Source organism: Manis javanica, chromosome 11 (assembly GCF_040802235.1).
Source record: "Manis javanica isolate MJ-LG chromosome 11, MJ_LKY, whole genome shotgun sequence".
Taxonomy (NCBI): Eukaryota; Metazoa; Chordata; class Mammalia; order Pholidota; family Manidae; genus Manis; species Manis javanica.
The window spans coordinates 97,273,920-97,296,912 of NC_133166.1; the positions used below are offsets into that span (position 1 = coordinate 97,273,920).

General features: G+C 50.7%; 2 long non-coding RNA genes across 4 annotated transcripts; one reads left to right on the forward strand and one right to left on the reverse strand.

Annotated features, from left to right (window-relative positions):
• Nucleotides 1-3,055: 3,055 nt before the first annotated feature.
• LOC140844480 (uncharacterized) lies at nt 3,056-16,375 on the reverse strand. 3 transcript variants are annotated; one of them, XR_012122864.1, is made up of 4 exons: nt 16,096-16,375; nt 11,021-11,145; nt 7,469-10,349; nt 3,056-6,616 (listed from the first exon to the last, which is right to left on the reverse strand). It is a non-coding gene; the product is annotated as an uncharacterized lncRNA (long non-coding RNA). The 3 variants fall into 3 exon arrangements; XR_012122866.1 differs by lacking the exon at nt 11,021-11,145 and having other exon boundaries at nt 7,469-7,537; XR_012122865.1 differs by lacking the exon at nt 11,021-11,145.
• Nucleotides 13,145-19,651, forward strand: LOC108409536 (uncharacterized). Its single transcript, XR_012122867.1, has 4 exons — nt 13,145-14,127; nt 14,711-14,782; nt 19,288-19,340; nt 19,465-19,651. It is a non-coding gene; the product is annotated as an uncharacterized lncRNA (long non-coding RNA).
• Nucleotides 19,652-22,993: the final 3,342 nt, after the last annotated feature.

Genomic DNA, 22,993 nt, shown 5'->3' on the forward strand with positions numbered 1-22,993 from the left:
CTGTGTGCTGCTTTGTGTGTAGTGCTTCTTTCCGCTCCATGATTCAGAACACGCCAGTCACCCAGCCATGTGATCCCCTCATCTTCTGCCAAGGAACTGAGGGCAAAGGTTTGCTGGAAAACCCTGGGAGGATGGGGGAGGGCAGCAGCGCTGGCCAGAAAGTGGACGGAGCCATGAGATCTGCACGTTGGACCTCATGAAACCATCATCAGGGAACGAGCCCCGGGGGGCTCAGTCATTATAAGACCAGACACCTGCCCCCAGGGGCTGCTGCTGATGGGTGACGGGCCTACCACGCAACACGTAGATCTCCAACCACCTCACCCCTGAAAAAATAATGTGAATAGTTTGTCTGCTTATAAATGTGAAGCTTGTTTATGTAAAAATTCTGATCAATACAGAAAACTATAAAAAAGAAAGGACGTATTTCTTGTATGCTACCACCAGACACTGTTTCAGTTCACTGAGACATTTTCTATGTGTCTTAAGGCTCAGAACTGCCAGGTTCTGGTCCACTGAGCTGCTGGCTGGAGCCCAGGTCTGATGCTGGCCCCCTCCCCAATCCTGGGACACTGTGCCTCCAGCCGCAGCAGGGCTGAGGGCAGGGGCTCAGATCTGGACCCCAGCGTCCGAGTTCTAGTCCCAACTTGCTCATTAGCTCCCCGTGTGCCTTTAAGCAAATCACTCTCAGTCCTATTTTTCTATTCCATTAAAATGGGATAGCTGGGCTGATTTGTTGAAAGAATGAAAGGCATGAGGGGACGTGAAAACTGCCGACCTGAAAAATCCCTTCAAGGGTTAGGGATGTGCTGGCTTGATCCCCATTCCCTTGCCTTAACCCCAAGGGTTGCTTGAACCAGCTCCCCGGCTCCATGACTGAACTTGGTCTGCCCACCTTGACTGAAGGCTTTGCCCAGACACCCCCAGGATCGGCTCCAAGCCAGGAGGCCTCAGGCTGCGGCCCCCAGTCATGGCAGCACCACCCCTGAACACGGGCTCAGTACCGAGGTGGGCAGGGACCCACTTCAAAAAAACTCAAAGCCCTGCTCTGTCACCAGTTTTGAACCAAGATAACTCCCCTCATCTCCCACACAGATACCCTCACCACAGCTGGTCTCCTCTGTGCCCTTCCCACTAGAAGCCTGTGATTTCAGGAACTTTTGTGAATTCCCCAATTTGTTGTATTGTTTTACATTGCAGTGAATTTTAGTAAAGTCCTTAGCTAAAAAACGGCTGTGTACTTACACCAGCGACAGTAGTGACAATAAAGAACATGTTTAGTGGTTTCAAAACTACTTCTTATATTCATCTCAGTGTTACACCTCAGAACTTATATGTTGGGAGTCATCACCATTACCATCTCACAGACAGTGAAGGACACTCAGGGGACACGTGTCTCTCAGCAGCCCAGAATTCCTTACGATCTCGCTTCCCATGTCTCTGCCCCTCAGGTTCTGCTGGATGTCAGCCTGCTCTGACTCTGTTCCCACTGGCCCACACCGGCTGGTCTGCAGGCACAAAGCCCCAGGCGGCCAGGGTGAGCCCTCCCCACACACCTCGCCTGGTGAAGGGTGGACCCAGCTTGACCCTGGGCTGGGGCCCAGCGTGGACCATACAGCCAGTGAATCTCTGCATTGTGTCTGTCAGCATGGTGCTCGCAGATGGCCCCCATGTGGATTCTGTAGGTGCTGACCCTTCAGTCATCTGGGTGTCCATCCTGTCTGTTACTGTAAAAACAAGACCCACCTGGCAAAGGGTCTGTTTGTTTCTATGCAGAAGTTCAAGGCCTAGCTTGAATACCCAGAAAATGAACTAAGATACGATATGAGGAGGAGCTTCCGGCATCAGCACTCTCTGGAGGACTCGTGCTGTGGGATGATCATCAAAAAGCCTCCACAGGGATCCGGACGATGCTGCGGTTGTGGCTGCATCCAGCCCACCGTCTCCTGGACTTGCCATAGGAATGAGGAGGGAGATGTCTAGGCTGGCATGTGCATACAGTGAGACAACAAATTTGACCGGCTCTGTACTGTTGGGACTCAACCAGGAGTTGGGAGGGGTGCAAGTTGTAGCACTCCAAAATCTCATGACTATAGACTATCTATGGTTAAAAGAACATATGGGATGTGAACAGATCCCAGAAATGGGCTGCTTTAATTTGTCTGATGGTTCAAGTACAGTTGGACAATATCCATCATATCATAGATAAATTTTCACAAATACCTAGGGTGCCTAAATGGTTTTCTTGGCTTCACTGGAGATGGATGGTAATTATAGATTTGCTTTGTTTATGTCACCGTATTCCTATTATGTTAATATGTGTGTGCAAATTAGTTAGTAGTTTAAAACCCATACATACTTAAGGTACTCTACAAGAAGATATGTCAAAGAAATAATCAATCCTCCCATGTTTCCTTCATATGCTACATCTATAGCTTTTCTTCTTCCTTCCTAATTACAACCCTTAAATAGAATTCGTGCCTCATATCGAATTTACCGAGTATCATAATTCCTCCAGGTGGTAAAGATACCTCGAGACAAGTGCTGGGCATAGAAGCCACAGGGCATAAATCTGCAAAGAAGTAAAAAGCTAACCTTTGCAAACAATATGGCTTCTCTCTCACTTACCAACTTTACATTTTCCTGTATGGCCCCGGAAGATGACTGGTTAGCCAGAGACGGGTAAGATTCCTCAAGGGAGGAACAACCTAAGACAGGCACAGTCGCAGGGGGGCCATCAGGTGAGAATTTGGGGATCAACAGAGGTGAGGCTCAGAACCTCACCCCCCCTGCTTTGAGAGAAATCTTCTGCATCCGTGGATGTCTTGCTGCCCTTGTCTAACCTGGATTAATACTTAGTCCATAGGCACACACCTGATCATCTGATCATCTACATTTGCCCTCTTACAGCACTAAACTATGTTTTCTACCTTTATCTTGCATCTACCTACCACTTCAGCATTTTATTAAAAATAAAAATAATAATAATAATAGGAGAAATGTGGGATCAACATATAAATCAAGTACAAAAATCAAACGAATATTCATATTTGACCTGATTGTTTATAGGTCATATTGCATGATCAAAACCGAAAGTTTCTGTGATGACTGCCCTTGTACTGTTCACCATGTAAGAATTTATTCACTATGTAAGAATTCGTTCACCATGTAAGAACTTGTTCGTTATGCTTCAGAAGATTGGAGACTGACGAGAATTAGGCTTGAGATGGATTAATGATTGTACATTGAGCGTTGACCCCCCTATACTGAATTTTATTGTTGTTAACAACCATTTGATCAATAAATATGAGAGATGCCCTCTCAAAAAAAAAAAAAAAAAAAAAAAAACAAGACCCACCTTGTTGCTGTGTCTGGGCACTGATCTCAGGTCCCCAGATCTGAGGCCCTGCTCCCAGAGGGCGTCCCCCTGCTTCCCCTGGGCCCCACCCAGGAGAGGGGCACAGACTGCCTGCCCACTCCCAGCTCCCCCCCAGCCCCCAGGGTCTGTGTTCCTTTCGCCTACTGGCCACCAGCTGCTGTTCCGCCCACAGTGAGGAATCATTATCGCACACCTTGGGTCCTTGGCCTTGCCTCCCGGTGGGACCTTTGCCTGGGACATGAGAAGTCCAATAAGTGTGCCAGGACAGATTGGTTAGAAGCAGGGAAGAGTAAATGACACATTCATAAACTGGATTGTTAAAATATGTATTTTAAAGTAGAATTTTAATGACAAATATCCACCTGATTATTTAGTCCAAACGAGCTAATTTAATTTACTGACAAGCCTTAGACTTTAAACGAAGTTAAGGTAAGGAGGTGAGGAGCTCAGTGGAGTGGGACCAGGTCCTCGTCTGTGTAGCATTTCCAGCGGTCAAGGGTGCAGCCCAGGCTGAGTGGCCAGTGGCTTCCCTCTGGGTGCTGGCAAGCCCGGCTTCTCTGCTCCATCAGGGATGGTGTAGACTTGGCTCATTGAAACTCACTTTTGTATCACCTTGCATAAAACCTGGGTTGTAAAACTGCTGCAGGTGAGTATTGTGAAAGCAGAAGAGAAAATATTTAGATCTGTGGCTCTTTCACTTTTTGATTGGACTCACAATGAAAAATGTATTTTATATTGTAGCCAAGTGTATGTGTGCATACACACACCTGACAGTTTTTATTTAACTTAATTTTGTTTAAATAAAATATGATTTGAGATACACCGAATTGTTTTCATGGTCCAGTAGTATGTGGGCATGAAAACTCACAGTTTAGAAAACATGAGCTGGCCGTGCTGATAGCTGGAGAAGGAATAGACTGTTCCTCTGTCTTGACTCCACTTGGGCTATAAATTTCCCCAGATCAGAGGTGGTGCCCTCCCAGTGGGGACTCTGCACCCAGGGACCTTCTGAAAACACAGCCATGGTGGCAGATACCAGGACTCTGAGCAGAAAGGGAAGGTTCCAGGGGAGAAAAGGCAGAGGTGCCCCTCCTCAGAGTTAATATTTAATTGGGATTCATTTAGCCATAAAAAGGCCTTCAGGGAGCGGCAAACAGGTTGAAGGAAGGTGGTGGACAGGACAGAGGACAACTAAAGGCAAAATGCTGGTTGTGTGACAGCAGCTGGTTTTGTGACACACACGCAAAGGGCGTTGTTGTGTGACCAGCACAAGGTGGGGGGATAGGTGAGTGGTTAAAGCGTAGGCTGGGGAGCCAGCCTTCTGATCCTGGCTGTGTCATCTCAGCTGACTATGGGCAAGCACTTGGCCTCTCTATGCTTCAATTTCCTCATCTGTAAAATGGGGACAGAATAGTTTTTAATTCTTAGGGTTGTAACCTAATCAGTATGCCAGCTGATGCTAAACAAGGCCAGTGACCTGCCATGAGGCTCCAAATCTTGATGGTTTGACAGTCAGTATAAAGCATAGAACAGCTCATATTAAGTGGTGTGTAAGGAGTGGCGAGTGTACCAGCCCCGAGCTGCTACGTGGCCACAAAGACCCCGCCCCAGGAGAGATTCAAGGTGGGATTCAAAGTCTCCCACCCAAAGTGGGGGGAGGGGTGATCCTCAGACTCAATAGCACTCAATAAACTAATGTTATGAGCCATCGTTATCTAAATCACACTTCCGCTGCCCACCTGCTTCCTGTGCCTATCTTCACAGCCCAAGTTAACTGCCTCTCAGCCCTCGCCAATGTTGTCTGCCCGCGAAGGCCTCCCTACCACCCCTCAGCTCTTTGGGGCTGCTCTCTGCTGGGAGCACAGAGGATGAATCTGTGGAGGACAAAGGCTTTCAGATGTAGAGTTCTCAACCCTCAGGGCACGTTCTGCCTTTCCACGTACTTTTTGCAAAGCCCAGAGTTAGAGGATCCCCCGCCACCCCTGCCCCAAGTATTGTAGATCTCGCCGTCAAGATCCTGGGGCTCAAAATGTGTGGTCAGGCCAGTGGCTTCCTTCCTCTGTGCATGAGAGGGGAACATGGGGGCCTAGGGCCCAGGGGCATATCTGTAACTCCAAAATGACACCCTGTCCAGGTACATGTCTTGAATGAATGAAAAAAGGAAAGAGGGATGAGTTCTTTTCTCTCCACCCGCCCTGATACTGTTTACTTAGCTCAGGGCCTTGGCATCTCTCCCCTGGACTAACTGGTCTCGCTCCCACCAGCCTTATCCATAGACCCTACAACTTTTTCTAGAACAGTCTTTTTAAAGTGTAAATGTGGTGTTGCCTTCCTTCGTCCCTATATCACAGCCCTGCTTAAATCCTTAGAAGGCTTTCCACTGCCTACGATGTATTTCAAAGCTCCTTGGGAGCATAGCCTCAGTCACCTCTTCATCCTTGCCTTTCAACAGCCTCTACAAATCCCTTCTCACCAAGTGCCATGAATTCCCTAACGATGCAATAGTCTCAAGCCTTCACGCTTCGGCCCACACAGTTCCCTGGGCCTTGCCTGCCACAGCCCTGCCAGCGGGCTGGCCCCATGGTGAAGAACTGCCAAGCTCTGTGGAAGCGTCGTGTCTTCTGGGAGCCATTCCCTGTCCCTGTCCAGCCAGCAGCTCCTTCCCCTTGTGCCCCCAAGCTCTCCCCTGGAGGGTTCTGGGAAGCAGCTGCAAAGGCGGGGCTGGCTTCCTGGCTCTGGCCACTAGAGGGCAGTGGAGTGCAGACGAGAGTCCGGGCGGGCAGCCACCTAAGGCTGCACCTGGCTGGGCCCTGTTCTCGCTCTGTCCTTACAGCACATACGTGCTGGGCCTTGCCGCGCCTCTCTCCTGGAGCACCGCCCCCTCTGCGGGTGTCCTGGCCTCCTGCACGGCACCTTCGCTCCTTTACACACAGGGCTGCCCCAGCTGCTTTCCTTAAGCTTTACTCTGGTCACCTTCCCCAACCCTTCCTCCAGAAGATGCAGCAGCTCCCATGATAACTCAGAGGGGGCAGTGCTTGGGGATCAGTCAGGATCAGACAGGTTCTGCCACAGCAGCGGACAACCCCAACCTCTCAGTGGCCTGACACAACCCAAGTCTCTTTCCTGCTTGCTCACTCCAGATGATCACCTTGGCTTGGTCTGAGACTCTCCCATGATTTGTCCTCATTCCAGGTTCTGGGCTGATGGAGTGGCCATTGGCTGGAGTGTTGCCAGCCTCTGTGACAGAAGGGAAAATAAACACGGTGAATTATGACCTGACTTTTAACACACCAGTTGCAGCCAGAAGAGACACACCCATCACTTCAGCTTACATTTCTCTGGCCACTGCACATAGCAAATGTCCTGTACTGGCTCCCTGGGAGGAGAACTGGTGCCTAGTATCTGTACTTTTGAGAAAGCACCGCCGTTTGAGGAAGCAAGGGAATGAATAGCTCCAGAGGAAGACCCTGGTGATGTCCTTTCGCAGAGAGTCATCTCATCTCTGACTTGGGTCTCCTCACTAGCCAGGGTGCAATGGAGAGGGGCGGTGAGTGGGAGGCTAGAGGACCTGTGGGTTTTACTTGTGATCCAGGCAGAACTTCTGGAGAAGGAGGCTTGGGCCTGCTCAGCAGATCGGCTCCAGAGATGGGAGAAGGAGAGCAATATGGGAGAGTCATGATTTTTCCTAAAACAGCGGTTCATAAACCAGACTGCAGACTGCACAGCCCCAGGGGACCCCTGGGATCCTGTGTGTGCACAGCCCTGGGTGCAGGACTACAAGTTAAAATGTAGGTCACTCAGTTAAATTTGTATATCAAGCAACACATGATTTTTCAGTGTAAGTATTTCCCACACAATTTGGGGATATACTTACACTTTGACATTCTTTTTCTGAAATTCAAACTTAACGGGATGATCTATATTTTTATTTGCTGACCCTGGCAACCTTATTACCAACTGTTGCTTTTCTTTAGTTTAGTTTGGGGCTTAGGGTAGATTTTCTTGGAGTCAAGGTTTTTCACTGTCAAAATGGTACGTTTTGAAAGTCATGGCTAGCTCTTCGTTTTTTTCCCTTGTTGAAAAACCTACCTGTAAGGAATGTTTGATTCGTGCTTCCACCCCATCCGTATTCTGCAGAGCCAGCAGGCTGGCCAGGCACTGTTGCAAACGATGGGGTTAAAACGAGGTGAGTAAGGCCCAGCCACTCCCTCCAGAGCTCCCTCAAGTCACCATTCAAAGCTGAGGAGCACAGCTTTGGGGAACACACTGATGCTCTTGGATTTTCTCTTTTCTTTTCCTCCACCTTAGAGTTTAATAATGACTCGGTCAAGACTAATTAAGTGGTAAAGCCACCACTTTCTGTTTGGTTGACTTCAGGAAAGAGTACCACTGACAAAACCATTTCTTGAGGTGTCTTCAGGATCTACGGCCAGGGCCCAGCCCAAGGCCTGCCGCTCCGGGGCAGAGAGGACAGTCTAGGAGCCACCTTCAGCTGTGTCCTTGAGAGCCTGCCCCAGCCCTTACCAGAAACAGGAATGTGGCCGAGAGAAATGCAGACATTCTGAGGAGGAGGAACATGCAAAGGGCAAAATGCTCTCCACCTTATTAACTCCGAGGTAAACACCTGAGCCCCAAGTGTGGCTCAGTAAGCGAGGCGGAACCCAAGGCTAGGAGGGGCTCAGTTGCTCTTTGCTATCCAAGCAAACAGCAAGGGCAGAATGAGGGCTCTCGTTTACCATGAACATTGAGTATTGTCTTTTTTTTTTTTAATCATTGGAGGAAATGATTTCCTTTCCAGAAGAGTCTCTCTTCCGGGAACTGGGCCTGGCTTTCAGTGCGTGTGTCAGTCCTTCCACACCCAGCTCTGGATTGGGACCTAGCCGTGTGTGTCGGGTGGGCTCGTGGTGGATGGTCTGAGGTCCGGGAGACCCTGTCGTGGAGGCTGGTCACGCTTGGCTGGAAGGCGTGAGGTCTCCAGCATGTGACCGAGCTCTGATGGACGCGGCAGCAGTGTGGGCTGTGGCAATGAGGCTCAGAGGCGGTTTTGTGTGAGTCCAGAACAACCACGGCGTACCCCAAGGATTAGTGAGCCAACCGCAATAGTGTGGAAAGCAAGAACGTTGTTTCTCCTGCTCCCACAGGGAGCCAGAATTAGAACTCTGCCCTTTGTCCTTGATGAGCTGAGACAACTGCCTGGCGTGGGTGTCACCGGCCACAGGCCCCTTTGTTCCTCTCTCCCGCCCATTCTCCCTCTCCTTCCCCTCTGCCCCTGACCTTAGCCCCCACGGCCTGTGGACACTGGCCTGTGCTCAGCCCTGCTCGCTGGCATCTGGGCGAAGGTGGTTTCTCTGCCCTGGAACGGGCTGCAATCCTGGCTGCTAATGCAAGTGGCACAAGCGTTTCTTCACAGGCATTAGCACTGCCACCCAAAGCTGTCCTCAAGTCACTCACCCAGACCTGGGGCCATTCAGAAACGTTTAGCCTCCTAGCAGTAACGTCAGTATCAGCCACATGCTTCTAGGGTTTTTAAAACTTCATGAACTGAAACCCTCAGGAAGAAATACTGCATATTTTATGTTGCATACCGTACACTTATTACATACTAGATATTCTCCATGCAGGAAGCCACGGACCGCAGTGACTGGATGTTTTCCACGCAGGGAGCCATGGACCGCAGGGGACTCTTTTGTGGCTCCCGGCTCTCAGGCTTGCCCTGGGGTTCAGCTAGTGGGCGGCCCCACAGGAGATGGGAGGGAAGGAGAGGATAGAAGGTGGAGATTCATTCCCTAGGAAGGCCCCACGGGCTGGCTGGCCCCCTCCCTGGGCTGATGATCAGAGCTACTGCCTGAACTTCCCATATCATCCTCTGGCTCCAAGTTCTGGAAATGCCTTCCTCCTTCAAGCTCAGGGTAATAACTGACCCCACAGTTCCTGACACTTACCCCTTGTGATTTCCCGACACCCTGCCCACCTCTTTGTAAATAGTCTCCTTATTAAATGGCCCTCAAATGACCCAATTAGAATGTGTCCTCTTTCACTGCTGTATCCCTATGGTGTGCATGTGCGCACATGTACACACACAAAAGACTCAGTAACTCTCACCGTTGTGTCCCGGGAGGTACTCTGATACATGTGATTCTTTTCTAACTGTTAAGAATGCTTATCCCACCCACTAAACTGATTCCATGACCCATGTGTGGGTCTCCATCCTCAGTTTAAGAAGCGTTGCTGGGGGCCAGCCCAGTGGGGGCAGCTCGTTGCTGTCTTGGCTACTGCATCTGGCAGAGGCCAGCATGGAGCATCCCATGGGGGCCGTCAGCTGACTGGCAGGGTGGGCGCCTCATGGGGCTCCCCTCGGGAAGGCTGGGCCCCTCTTGCGGGGATGACCTTTCTGTGGTCATCGCATTCCAGGGGCTGGGTTTCCACTTTGCAGGCTGGAAACCAGATTGGTTCGAAGCCTCCGAGGTGGCTGGCCTGGGGGGGTGACTCACACTACAGCAAGAGCCCAGACACCATGGTGCTGATTCAGCCACTCACGGTGAGGACCCAGCGGCCCAGTGGGCCAGACAGCCGTGCTCACTGTCAGCGCCCTCTCTCTGGTGGGGAATTCTATCCGGAGAGCCAGGCTCTCCTCAGAAGTCAGTTGGCCAGCACAGCCCGAGAGCAGGGAAGTTCTTAGAATCTCAGGGCACCCCTGGGTGGCCCGAGCACTTTCTCTCTGGGGTGCCTGCCTCACTCCCCCTCCTCTGTCCCCACACCTTGCTGACCCACTGCCTCTGGCTGACCCATTGGGTCTCTTGCTCTGTTTCTTCTATGTTTGAGCAGCTGAAGCTTCTTATTTCGATTCTCAGTGGTGGGTAGGGGTGCTGTGCCTGTCCTGGCCACCCATGGCTGCTGACAGGTGTTCTGGGAACAGCAGGAGCTCTTCACCTGTAGGTGGCCAGGTGGTCCAGAGATGTGTGGTCAGCGCCTAGCCAGTGAACAATAACCATAAGTATATATTTGTAAAGTGCAGAAAGACAAGCATGGTGTGGGTACTTCACTGGCACCATCTCATTTCTCTCCCATAACAAGCTGAAGAGATAGCACCAGTCTCCCCATTTTGTACAGAAGGGAGACTGAGGCTCAGCTGGGTCAGGTGACTTGGCCAAGATCCTAGTATAAGCCAACTGCGAGGTGGCCCTAGAACCTGTGAACGTACATACGTGCTCTGCAAGAACAAGGAAGCTCTTGCTCCCTAGAGGCAGGACTGTGCCCCCTTCAGTAACTTTCCTTCCCACCCTCCAGCCACCTGCAGTGCCCAGGGGTGCCTTGATAGACACAGGCAGGGGTCCAGCCTCTTGCCAAAGAGGGAAGGCCAGTGAGAGCCTCAGACCACAGGGAAGTGACTCCGTGGACACACCAGACCGTGACGGTGACTCAGCTGCCTGGCTGATGGATGGTGGACAGACGTCAGCCCTCGCCCAGTAGCCCTTCCCTTTTCTCCCTGAGACAATAACAAACCCTGGCTCTGTGATCTGGTAGCTATAGGAACTGGAAAACATTTGAAAACACGGGGCCTCTGCCACAGGTGGGCTGAATCGGTCCAGATAAAAACAATCTTTTCCTGGCCCCGCCCACCCTGAATCCCAGGCTTCTCACTTATTTGGAGCAGGCAGGCAAACAGCCAGGGGAGTGACACTACCATCTGCATCCAATGGCCTTGTCCGAACCAGGACATCTGGGGCAGTCACTAGTCTGTGCACCCAGGCATCTGGCCCAAATTCCTGCAGGGAAAGATACGGGATGTCAAGCACCTCTGTGTGCCTGGGAGACCGAGTGTCATGCTGCATCAGCCCCACCACCTGGGCCCCCTGTGGGGGACATGAAGGAGGAGACACGGGCCCCTGTGCTCCGGGAGCTCCTGCTCTGCTGGGTGCAGGACACACACCTGGACAGCCCGTTAGGTCCCAGCGCACATCAGGAATCGGGCTTCTGGGAGGGGCTGGGCTTGGTGGAATGCGGCAGAACACTCCATTCCCAGCAAGTGCTCAATGAGTGCAGCATCATGCTCCCTGGCTTGCACAGGACGGGTCAGGGGTGACAGCTGGGGCCAGGGGGCTGGATTCTCCTGCACACTTAGCCCTCTATGCCTTCTGCTGGTCTGTTGCCCGGTCCTCACTCCTGCTGTTCAAGCCAGATCGGGCGCCTTCTGTGTGCCCAGAGGACTCAAGTAATCTCGGTGTGGAGCAGAAGTTCCTGCTTCCAGCTTCTGATAGAATAGACCTGAGGACCACCTTTCCAATAAGCCCACCCACCATCTCAGAGAGACCTAGGTGTCATCTTCCCTAGGCTACAAGCATCCTCCAGAGCACACATCAGCAGGCCACAAGCCCACCTTTCCCCTGACCCCTCCCTTCAAGAGCCCACCAAAAACCCTGGCCATGAAAAGCCTCTTGACCTGTTAGAGACCCTCAGACCTGCCTGAACTGCTGAGTTGGCATCCCCTCTCTTTTTTCATCTATCCCCTCCTTTCCTTTAATCTAACCCTCTATCCCTTTCAGCGTCCTCTACTGGCCCTCACTTTTTGAGATAGTGCAAACTCCATGCCCTCCTCAGAGGTACCTTCCCCAATTCTCTCAGTCAGGCTTCAGCCTCCCAACCCTCTGCCAACAGCCTGTGACAGGGCACCCCACTCTGCCTTCTGTCCACACTGTTAACCATGTTTTCTCCCCCTAGACTCTGTGTCTCTGGGGGGCAGGAAGTCTGCCTCACTGATTTCCTTTGCCCAAGGGTGCTTGCACCTAGTAACTACCCCCAAATGTTTGTCAAAGTGTTGAATCCTGCCTTCCCAGGGCAAAGCCCTGCAGTGGCCCCCTGGGGTCTGTGGTTGGTTGACCACACTGGGCATGTACTGGAGCCCTGGCCCGTCTCTGCTTGATTCCTTGATAGTGGGACTGATGGAGTCCCTACTGCCGCAGTGGGGTACAGGACCTAGAGGGAAGAGAGGCTCCCACAACTCTCGGTTCAGCCACCACAAAGAAAACTCAGCCTCCTATGCCTGCTGGTGAGCAGCATTGCTGGAAATTTCCTCAGCTCCCTCCCCACCAACCCTCCCCCCTCACCATGCCTTCCTTCCATCATTTCCGTCATCCCAAATTCCTGGAGCTGGTGTGCAAACTCTATACCTACCCCCCAGCCCCCTCTCAACCATAAATTCCTGCATTTAACTCATAATCTTTGGTTAGTTCAGTCCCTCCTGACCACACGCTCTATAGGCAATTACTCGGGCAATTCCCCTTCCCTGGGTCCCCTCCCTCCCTTTCTCCAGTGAGCTGAATTCCCCGTGGGCCTGGCTCTGGGCCCCTTCTCCCTGAACTCTCTGACGCAGAACAGTATCCCTGAGCCACATTACAGGTCTGTTGCAACCAGCAAGCATCATACCGTTTAATATTTAATTATTTTCTGCACTTTAAAAATGTATATTTATTTTCTTTTCCCACCTCGATTATAAACTTATTAGGGGTAAAACTATTACTAATACTGCTGGGGAGGGTAGGAGCACATAGGGTTTTTCTCCAAGCTGCTTCTTCACGTACACAGTTTTAGTAGGATCATCGATAAAGCCTGAAAGTCTAACTGATAAAACCTTTCTCGGGCAGCTGTGAAAAAATACCACTGGTTACAAGGAAGCCTCACTTCATAGGCTTCCTGAACTGGGAAACTAATGGACCAGAAGCCCCGCTTCTGCACAGAGCCCAGCTGGAGGATTTCTACACTGTGCGAGAAATCATAGCCCTCCTCTAGTAAGCAAGGAATGGAAGCCATGAGCTGGAGTGGGGTTGTGATGTTTTATGACCCTGTGACCTGTGCCCAAGGGAGGTGAACCGCCTGTTTCTCTGGCTGGCCTCACAGAGCAGCCTGCCGGGAGCTGGGGGTGGTGAATCCCAGGGCCTTGTGACGTCCCACCTTGACCCTTCCCTCTCCAGGGCGTCCAAGCAGGGCTGTTTTGGAGAAGGACTTTAGCAAGATTAGAGCAGGGGAACCCCTGGGGACTTTCATTTGACACGTTTTAGCCATGCTGGGTATGTGTCCGCCATGTGGCTTAGCCACCAGCAAGTCCATGAGCACTGAGGGCCTGTGCCTTCTGGGAACAAAATCACAGCATGAGCCTGGGGTCTAGGAAGGGCGTTCCAATGTCCAGGGCCCATTTTTCTCTTTCTCCTACACCTCACATTACCTCTTTTCTGCTGACGTCACCATTCCTTCAGCCTGCACCTTTTCCTGCATCAGCGTGCCCTATCTAACTGCCCATGGGCAAACCCGTCAATAACCTTTACTGACCCATGGGGGGGATGCCGTACCCCTTGCTCTCCTTTTCCTCCCTTTGGATTTTCCAGAGGTCACCATGCACAATGGTGGGGGCCGCTGGAGTCGTGAGCACTGGGGTCTTCCCAGAGCTCACTTTCTTCAAGTCATTTACATAACCCTTCACTGAGCACTTACTCTGGGGAACACGGGGGCGGACACCTGGTACCTGCCCTTGAGAACTCGCAGTGCAGCAAAGGACCTGGGTTACCAAGCAGGCCACTGCATAGTGATGGGGAGGTGGGAGCGCTGCAAGGCCCCAGGAGCCGGGGTGCAGGGCAGCCAGGCTGTGTCGGTGAGGCGGCATGTGAGGGCATGCCTGGAGAATGGCTGGCAGTTGGCTGTAAACTTGGGGAAATTCTATTCTATGCAGAGAGAAGCCAGAGAGGACATACCAGCAGGTCAGTATGGCTCAGAGTCAAGTGTGAATAAGAAGGGCTGAGAGTGGAGGCCGGAGAGAGGCGCCGAGAGAGGCGAGGGGAGGCCCGCGCAGCACCCCCTACCCAGGAAAGGAGAGCTGCGATACCAGAGCGATGGGCAGCTGCTCGAGGGCCTTCAGCGGGGAGTGGTATGTTGAGTAGCTGATGGTGGAAATATTTACTTCTAGTTATAAAACAGGGAAAATGCAAAAGGAGGCTTGCTCCCACCCCAGGTCACATGCAAAGCGTGCACTGAGGAAGAGGCCCAGAGTCCTGCCCAAGGCCTGCAGAGGGCAGGGTGGGCCTATGCTGCAGGAGATGGAGCAGGCTGTGCACAGAGAGGGGAGTAGGTGGGTAGGGCGGCCCCTTAGGTTGTAACTAACAGAGAGCAACTTGGTCTCACATAGGCCAAAGGGGATGCTGGGTGTGAGGATGTAGGCTCAGGGTGGGATAGCAGGGGAACTTTAAAAGACCCTAATTCAGAAGCAGGGTGTTCCTGGGGCTCTTTCTCTACCTCCCTCTCTTGCTTGCCTCTGCCCATCTCATCTACCCTTTCTCTTCGCAGCCTGTCTTTGGTGCCTCCAGCTGCTGGGGACCCAGCCAGTGAGAGCCTGCTGGCCCCAGTGACCTTCACATGGTGAGTTACAGGCTGGCTCTCGCTTCTAGGCCCAAGGTTCCAGGACACAAACGTGGAGAGCCCCAGGGCACCCAGTGTGAGCTGCTGTGCGCAGGGCTGTCACCCATACAGACCCAGACGCTGGGCACATGCTGGGCATTGCGGGGCGGCCCCCAGAAGACTGTACTAGAGACAGTCCCAGCTGCCAAGCTCAGGATGGCATGGTCTCCACCCCTCCTGGTGCCCAGTTATAGAGATCTTTATAATCTTGTAGGAAGAACATACACAGATCCCTACAATCCAAAGGATCTGAGTGATGATAGCTAACATCTTTCAAATTTACTCTTCGCGGTGTAGGTTTGCTCAGTGATTCAAATGTATTTTCTTAATTCTAGTGGCCCAGTGAGGTAGATGCTCTTGTTTCCAATTTACAGACAAGAAAATGGAGCCACAGAGAATTCTGTTGAGCTTTCCTGTCCAGTTTCTGAGGTCCAACACCCCAGAAAAGGAAGAGAAAGGACACACTCTTAGCCTGTGGTGTGCTGGTAAATGCTTAACAACCAGCTCTCTGAGCAAAATACTCTTGGTTTATAGCTTTGCTTATTTCCTAGGTATGCATACGCTCATCATGGCCAATTTCAAGCTACCAACTTCCTAGAGCCAGTTTGAGCCAATCCCCCACCCACACTGCCTGCCACTCCTTTTGGCTGACAGTAGAGCTGTGTCCAGAGCTATGTCATTTACAGCAGTGGTTCTCAGCGTGGGGTTCTTGAACCATCTGCATTACCTGAAAACTTGTTAGAAATGCAAATCCTCTGACCCTACCCTGACCCACTGATCCGGAGACCCTGGGAGTGGAGGGAGACAGCTCTCTGCATCTTGACAGACCCCCAGGGGATTCTGAGCTGCCCTCAAATTTGAGAACCTTTGGAGCCAGGGGGTAATGTGCCCTTTCGCAAATCCAGCTGGTGCCAGTGTTCATGCAGTGGTTGGGGGAATGGGACTCATTTCCCATCCCTTGGCAGATGGACAGACTGAAGCCAGAGGTGGCGGTGTGCTGGAAAGTGGTGGTGGGCGAAGGGGTGAAGGAGTCGCCCTGCTGGCCTCTGTCTCCTTTCCCACAGGTAATGTGAGGGTGGTGGGGCTCTGCAGAGCCCCTCAGCCTGGCCCTCCATAGGTCTGTGGAGTGATTTGCTCAGGGACCCACAGCCAGTGAGAGGGTGAGAAGGCTGGGCTTTGACTCTAGGCAAGTGGTCAGAGCAGAGGGGAGGAGGGGACTCCCCCTCAGAAGAGGGGGAAATGAGGAAAGAGGCACAGAAAACTGTAAGGCTCACCTGCGCCCGGCCCTGGGTCTTCGAGACGGGTACAAAGAGGTTCCAAATCCGAGGTAAGACCCTGGACTTACGCAAGAGGGGCTGGGCCAGCAATCCCTCCGCCTCAGGTCTGAGCCCAGAAGACCAGAGATGGCTCCTGGGTTGGGGGATGGGCCAGAAGCTCCAGGTCCCAGTCCCGCCAAGCTCTCTGCAGCACGTGTTTGCTGTCTGGTTGTCTCAACCACTTCCTTTGACCCTAGTCCAGATGTACTATTAACCACAGACAAACAAATCAAGAGCCAAGTATCAGAAATGATGCAAATTCCATGTCAGCCCTGGGAGGCCATGAAACACCTGGGTAATCAGCAAGGGTGTGATGTCACCTGGAGAAATGCTGGGCTGGCAGGCAACTGTGTCACATGATGTAGCCTGAGCGCTCAGGTCCCATGAGGGGGCGGGGTTTCCCCAACTGAGCTCAGTGTCTGTGACAGAGAACCAAACACAAACAGAAACCGTCCTGTCACGATGAAATCCATAAGTCATGTGATGGAACAGTTTTTTTCGAAGTTTTAGTCACAGAGCCAAGATTCAGAGCGAGCATTACTTAGCAGAATCAGCCCTCCTGGGATGCTGGCCTGCTTTCTGCTGTGGTTGGAAAGACCAATCCACTGGACCTCCAGTGACTCTCCTTTCAGGAAAGAATCTGTATGAAGGAGTTTCCTCAGAGGCAGCAGCTCTAGAATTTCTTTAGCAAAAATCCTGGACCCAAAGGCAGTCTAGTGGGCTACTAGCCATGGGGTCTCCTTTGGGCGTGGCCTCTGTGTGGGTCCCCAGGGAGACCCCAGGCTGCCTCGGCCAGCCAGTTCTTCCTCCTGAGCCACAGTGGCCCACGCGGGGGTGCTTCCTAGGCTGCTGGTGTAAACTACGGGAAGGTTTGGGCTTTACGCAGACGGAGCGTTCTGCTCAGCATGCTGAGCGAAGGCCTGGTGGTGAAAGTGTAGGTAGCAGGGAGGGGTATGAGGTGTTGGGGTGGAGGAAGCAACGGCCATTCTCTGGCCCCCACTGTTCCACGCTCTCACTCTTCGCAAAGCAGGTGCTGACCACCTGGAATCCTGGCACCCAGCAAATGGTGTGGGCAGTACATAAGTCGGCAGGCAGGTCACTGCCTTTGAGGGGCTTATGTTCTATTTAGGGAGATAAAACTATTGCAGCTCAATACGGTAACAAGCAATAGGAAACAGCAGGCGATTAACTGCAAACCCAGAGCAGTCAAGCATAGAGGGCAAAGCATGGGTGGTCCTTGTGCCAGACACGCTGCATTTGAATTCTGCCCCTGACATTCATCACTAGCAGCTGTGTGACCTTGGGCAAGTTGCTCAAACTCTCTGAGCACCAGTGTACACATCTATAAAATGGAGATAAAAATTTACAACTCATAGGGCTGTTGTGAAAAATGAAATAATGGTTGCAAAACAGTTAGTAAAATGTCCAACGCATAGTAGATACTTGATGCATTTTAATAGGGCCCTTAATTCCATTTTGGGCTAAGATGGGCTATAAAAGATAAACCATTTATATCCGGTCTACAAACCTAGAGCAGATTAGTTAGAAGCAATAAAGTGAAAGCAAAAAAGCAGGAGAAATTAACACACATAAAGATTGACAGTGAGGGAATGACTAGGAAAAGCACAAAAGCAGATGTGAAAACAAAATAGTGCCCAGGACCGTATAGTGTGGAAGCAAACAGCGCCCCCCCAACACACATACACACACATGTGACCTCCAGAGACACGATCATATCACAGGACAGCAGTGCAGACGATGCTCACAATGAAAACATGTTCACTAACCTCTAAGAAGCCAGGGATGAACATAGTGTTAAAAAAAATTTCATCTAAAACATTTTTTTAAAAAGTCCTTAGAGTGGGTGGGGATGGTAAATTTTCAGATGTCCAGAAAGTTTTACTCTACTTCTCATATATTTGTCAGTTTAGAATCATGCTGAGCATATCGTGAGGCTTAACGGAGCCCTAGGTACTGAAATCCATGCATTGTTGGAATATAGTTCGTTCTGTTTCCCATTTTCACTTATATTATGCATTTACTGATTGAGGTCAGGGACGGGCTCCACTTTCTCTTTGAAGCGACAATAACTATCTCCAGCCTCCCCTGCTACCCCACCAACCCGTCCCACCTTCCATGTTCCAGATTTAGTTAATGGCGCCATCATCTTCCAGACCTGAACGACAATAGCAATAATTACGTTAATGAGGTTAGCAGGTAACTGCAGTCCCAGCTCCTGCCTAGAGGGGGCGTTCGGCCACAGCAGTTGCCCCGGCGCCCAGGTGCCCCTGGGGAACGCTCTAACCCCTCAGCTATGAAATCTGGGGTGAAACTCTACACCTTAGGATTTCCCTGGTCAGGGAGCACCACTTTTGGCAGGGGACTGGGAGGCGGGGGGCGGGGCAGTTGAGTGTCTTTCCTGCTTGTTGAGCAACGGGGGACCGGGAGGGCAGGAATGTAACCGTAGGCAGTACCCAGAGCTTTGCAGCTGGCCAGCCCTCCCAAGGCCAGAATGCTCCCGGGACTCGGAGCAGCCTGGTCATGCTCCTCACGCATGCGGCCTCCGCCCAGCTCCTGACAGATGGCAGACCGCTGGCTGCCGTCCAGAGCAGCAGGAAGCCTGTCCTGAGCAGAGGCCCACCTGCTCCCCTGCTCTGCTTGTTCTGGCAGCCTGGGTCAGCCTCCCACCCTCTCCCTTACCCTGTCTCTGGGGTCCCCAACAACAGGTGCTCTCAGTCCCCAACATGTCCTCTTTTCCCCTTTGATTTTTGACCTTCATTTCATGTTAATGCTTTTTTTTTTAAGTGTAAAACATTAAATTATTCTGGGAATTAAGTAACTAAAGTAATTAAATGAAGATATCTCTATGCTCAAAAATTCCCACTTGGAGCAATCCAGGAGTCTCCATTCCCTTTTCTTTCTGAGCCTTGTCAGAGTTCTGTCCTGGGAACACACTGAGAGCTTCCCTGTGTCTCAGCCTCTTTTCTTCCTCACTGAGCCTGGGAGAAGTGCCTGGGAGGGAGGAGGGAGTCTGGTGGATTCTGGAGTTTGAATCTCGACTGCTGTTTACCAGCTGTGACTCTGTGACTTAACGAGCGGCTTTAGGTTTCATTTTTCTCAGCAATGGGAACTGGAATTTCTCTCTTGCAGACAACAGGAGAAGCCTCGCCTCCTCACCTATACTTTAAAGTGTCCTGTGCTTGGTAAGCTCTTACCTGATCTGCTGTGGCCCGTTGCCTTCATGAAGTCTTCCTGGATTATCCCAGCTGTGGCAGAGACAGCTAACTACCCACCCTCTCCTTACTCTCCCTTTTTCTTTACTTATAGAATCCCTATATTGAGGAGTAGCAATGTGTCCAGCTAAGAAACTACATTTCCCAGGCTCAATTCATAGATCTGTGACATGAGGTGGCGGGGTAACCATGTTTAAAACCATTTTTAAATTTTGGAAAAAACTGAACAGTATTTTGTGATACATGAAAAAACTCAGTGTCCATAAATAAAATTTTATTAGAACACAGCCGCATTTATGCATTGGTATATTATCCATGTTTGCTTTCCCACTACAATGGCAGAGGTGAGCAGCACAGAAGAGGCCTTATGGCCGAAAAAGCCAAAAGTACTTATGATCCGGACCTCTACGGAAAATACTTGCCGACCTGCCAGAGACGATCTCCAGAAAGCTGCCCAAGAAATGAACCGCAGCGATTGCCCCTGGGGAGGGGATGTCCACAGGCCAGAGTCAGGAAGCAGACTTCTTTCAGGGTATAACTTTTGCAATTTTTCAAATTTGAATCATGAATGTTAAATTTATCTTTCAGTTCAATTGGAAACTTAAAAGAGCAAAAAAGTGAGCCCTATTTCCAATACTGAACCAATGGAAGAAGGAGAGAAAGGGGAGGGGGTGGTGGGATCTAAGCCCCTTGTGCTGGGTCTGGGTGCGGTCAGGGGCCTCCAGCCAGGAGAGGTCCCAAGGTGGGCCTGCACTTGGCCTTAGCCTGGCACTAGCTTATCGACCCAGGACAGCTGGGTGAGGGGACAGTGCTGCCCGGGAGCCTGAGGCCCTGCCCCAGAAAGGGGCCAGAAGACAGCTCTGCACCTCTGCCTGCCAGGCAAACAGGGGAAATGGACAAGTAAACTCAGACTGTGGCCTCAGTGGTTAAGAAACGAGAACTGTTGGTGACAAGGACATGAGGATTCCTAACACTGGATCCTAGTCCTGGCTAGCCACCAACTCTCCCTGTTACCTTAGATAAGTCATTTTCCTTTTGGGGCCCAGCTCCATTCCTGTCAATGGGGGCTTGGACCAACTGTCACTCTCCTGCCCCCTTCTCCCACCTGGACCTGTTTTACTCTCGGGCATCCCCCCAAGGCTTCACAGAGGCCTGGATTAGAAAAACGACAACAAGCCAGTCAAAACAGTATCTAGATCTAGACAATCTCCAGGGCATGTGGTTCTGGTGCTCCACAGCTCTGAGAGCCTCGCCACCACCTGGCCCAAGCTCTCAGGCAGCGACGCCAAGGGAACACCCTTCTGCCCTGGCTGAGCAGCAGGACAGCACGGCCCTGGGTGACGGCCAAGGTGGCACAGCAGGGGCAGGCAGGAAGTGGCTGCAGAGGGCCCCTCTGGAGCAAGTCCAGACGGGTGCATTAATGGCCCAAGCGCTGAAAATCTGTGTAGCAGCCGCAGCCCCAGAGGACTGCTCCCCAGAGAAGTCCTGCTGGGGGTAGGGGACACAGTGGAGGTCTCTTCTCCTGAGCAAGGCAGTGGCTGCAACCTCCAGGCCCCCATGGCCAGGAATAGCCAGCCCAGGGGCCAGGCAGCACCCTCAGCGAGCACTGGATGCACGCCCGTGGCTGCCCTCAGGACTCCTTCAGACCTGGAAGCCTGTCCCCTTCCTCCTCCCTACAAGTCCCTATGCCTCATTTATGACTCAAAACTCTCTTCTTGAACACAGGAGCCAATTAGAAGAAGCTCCTAATGGCCAAATTTGAGATAATTTGAGCAACAAAAGAAACAATGATCACAATAGGTTATAACTTAGAGAATAAGGGTAAAATAAGAGATGATGAGCCTATACTGTTAGAGATATCTAAATAAATAAATGAGAGAAGGGACAGCTCTTTCTTAAAGTAAAATTCCAATTAATGAATGTTAGAAGGCATGATGGAAACAGAAAACCACCATTTGGCAAACACCCACAGTAATAATTGTTTTAAGCAAGAAAAACATCAATGGAAACAAACATTCGTGGGTGAAAATATGAAAAACAGGATGTTTACATAATCATTACATCATCTCAAAGGATTTCCCCATGCAAAGGGGAAAATAGTAACTTCACAGAGGTAAAACCTAGCAGATAACACTTTACCAAGTGATCAACATAAAAAGTAAACAATGTATTGGTCTCATGTGCCTCCTGATGTGATGCAGTGAGAAAGCGAAAAACATCAGTTCTGTGGTGTCCTTGTCAAAATATACAACCTAAGGGAACTCCAGCCAAATCCGAATTAAGGGACATTCTGCAAACTCCCTGGCTAGTCCTCTTCAAAAGTATGAAGGTCAGGAATGAGTGAGCTTAAAGAATTATCCTAGACTAGAGGAGAGACCAAGAAAACATGACAACTGAAAGCTCTGTATGATCCTGGATTGGCTCCTTGGCCAGGTGAAAGGCATTAGTGCAGCAATGGATAAAATTGGAATGAGGTTTGTAGCTAGTATTAATTTCCCGGTTTTGATCATGGTACTATTGTAAATTTGTAGGGTATTAACATTTAGGGAGATTAGATGATGGGTATTCAGGAATTCTTGGTACTATTTTTACAACATTTATGTAAGTCTGTAATTATTTTGGAAACGAAACAAAAACTTTTCCTCCTTTGTTCAACTTTCCCAGTAGCTGTGAGTAGCCAGCTGCTTCACCCACTGACCTGTTATATTGGTTTATATGTCTGTCTCCCTCAGGCTCTAAGTTTTAGGATAGGAACTGTGTCTCTATAATCTTCGTTTTGGCCTCATTTTCTATGTTTGACTATTGAACAATGAGGGGTTTAGGGACACCAATCCCCCAGGCAGTTGTAAACCCACATACTAGTTTTGACTCTTCCAAAAGTTAACTGGTAACTAGCTACCGTTGATCTGAAGCCTTAAGAATAACTTAGTTGATGAACACATATTCTGTATGTGTTATGTATTATATACCCTATTCTTGTAATAAAGTAAGCTAGAGAAAAGAAATGTTTTTTCAAAATTGTCACAAATCTCCAAAAATTCTTCCAATACATTTGTTGGAAAAAATCTGCATATAAGTGAACCCATGCAGTTCAAACCCATATTGTTCAAGGGTCAACTGTAAATATTAGATGGAATTCGGCTGTCTTGTCCTTCAAGAACCCCCCTACCCCTACTCCATTCATTCTTCTGGTGGGAAAAGCACCCTGTTCTCGTAGTTGCTCAGACTGAAATTCTAGAGGTCATCTTTGATGCCTCTCTTTTCCTCTCATCCTGTTGAGGTTCTCCAACCATAAGCATTCTCCAATTTATCACCAACCAGACCACTCTCCCCTTCAGCCAAAGGTACTCATTTCTCAGCTGAATGTGAGCTCCCCTTCTTAGCTGTCCCCCCAATCCAGCCCCCAAGTCCCTTTTCCAGAGTAGCCTTTTCTCTTTAAAAGAGAAAAATGGCTCTCAAGTCACTCCTTCCAGAGGTTTCCCACTGCTGCTAGTGTATAATCCAAGCTCTCAGCATGTCCCATGTGGCGCTACCTACTTTAGCCCCTTGCCTTCCGTCTCCCTCACCTGGATCCTCCCCGCTCTCGCCACCCCTACTCTAGGCACACATGCATCCATCTCTCC